Source organism: Hippocampus comes, unplaced genomic scaffold (genome assembly GCF_001891065.2).
Source record: "Hippocampus comes isolate QL1 unplaced genomic scaffold, H_comes_QL1_v1.1 scaffold50, whole genome shotgun sequence".
Taxonomy (NCBI): Eukaryota; Metazoa; Chordata; class Actinopteri; order Syngnathiformes; family Syngnathidae; genus Hippocampus; species Hippocampus comes.
In genome coordinates this window covers 1,616,577-1,618,023 of record NW_017805122.1, presented here as the reverse complement: position 1 = coordinate 1,618,023, position 1,447 = coordinate 1,616,577, and the positions used below count along the sequence as shown (strand labels likewise).

The following is a 1,447-nucleotide window of genomic DNA, read 5'->3' as shown; positions in this document are numbered from 1 at the left end:
CCCCCCCCCCCCACCACCTTCCCTCTCGCCCCGACATTCCCTCAATCACAATAGGTGTTACTTGTGCGAATCAAAAAATGTTTTCTAGTTTCAGGGAGGCATTTAGAGCCATAACTCGTTCGTCTTACTTAAAAACACATTAAAATAACGAATCCACGGTGCTTATTTAAAGTGCCTTCCTATGCAATGGACTCGTCCATCTTATTCCACATGTGCAGATTTGGATTTGGTAGCATAGATGGCGGGCGGGGGCGGAAGAGGAAAACTAATTCTCAAATTTTGCCAAATGGTTTCAACCCGATTGGGACATTCAATGTGCATCAACGCCAAACAGCCTGTCGTCGTCGTCGCGATGCTGTCAGTGTCAGCTGACGAGGATGCGGTCGAGATGAAAGTGAAGAGTGACGCCAGTGGCACTTGTCATCACAACATATTGAACCAATCAAACCAGTAGACTCTTAATTATTTACAGGAAAAGCGTTCATGATAAAATGATATAAAGAACTGGGGAAATGCATTTTTATAAAACTTTTTTTTTTTTTTTTTTGTCGATAAATGCTGGTTTGAGCGCCCAAATGATGAACTACGCTCCACCTTATGATACATTTCATCAGGAAGCTTTTGACAAAACAATAATGCAAGTCAGCAGCATTCATCCCAAAACAGGGGAGCGATATGATGAAAAATGTAAAAAAAATACTCGCCCACAAGCTCATTATACAGCTCATGGAGGGGTCTTCAACTAGCTCGGCATGCAACCTCATTAGATGAGACAGTGCCATCCACCGTGAAAGCTGAGGAAACACCACTGCAATATTTCCTTTGAGGTGGATGCTTTATGGTAGGGGGGGCTTGTTACCCACGCACGACACAAAAGGATGGGAAATGTTGCAGAACGTTACTGGTGGAATGTGGAAAGGGGGGGGGGCAACGGAAATAAATGAATGGCTTTGTAAAATATCGTAAAAAGGAAAATACCTTGAAGTCTTCAGAGAGTGAAAGATTAGGGGTGCCTCATCCCTGAGTGGTGAGTGGATCTCGAGTCTTCTCCCGTGCGGGGCGTCCTCCACCGGGGGGGTAAAAAAAAAATGTAGCAGTCCTCCTCCAGTAAAATATCCTTCTCGATAATTTTAAAACGTGAAAAAAAAAATGGAACCTTCCCCGATTCACCCCCTTCACAAAAAAAAATAATAATAAAAATATCCCGGGAGTGAAGACGTCAAAGTGGGGGTAAATGTTGATAAAAAGTGCCCTGGCTCGTGTTTACAGGTGAATCTTGAAGCGCAAACAAACGCGTCGGTGGGACGAGAGCTGCAGCAGCCTCAATCAAGCGAACCCCTGAAAATACGTGCGCGGGCACGAGAAGGTAGAGGGAGAGCGCGCGCGCGCGCGCGCGACAGGGAGAGAAAGTCAGACCAACGTCACGACAATAATCACAAAACACCTG

The 1,447-nt window shown here is 45.3% G+C and overlaps 1 protein-coding gene across 1 annotated transcript in view; it reads right to left on the bottom strand.

The window, feature by feature from the left end:
* LOC109513520 (metabotropic glutamate receptor 8-like) overlaps nucleotides 1-1,441 on the bottom strand; it is a 43,639-nt gene extending 42,198 nt beyond the window's left edge. The window contains exon 1 of the mRNA XM_019866030.1: nucleotides 979-1,441. The gene's annotated coding sequence lies outside the window, so the exon portion shown is untranslated. The remainder of the gene's footprint in view (nucleotides 1-978) is intronic.
* Nucleotides 1,442-1,447: the final 6 nt, after the last annotated feature.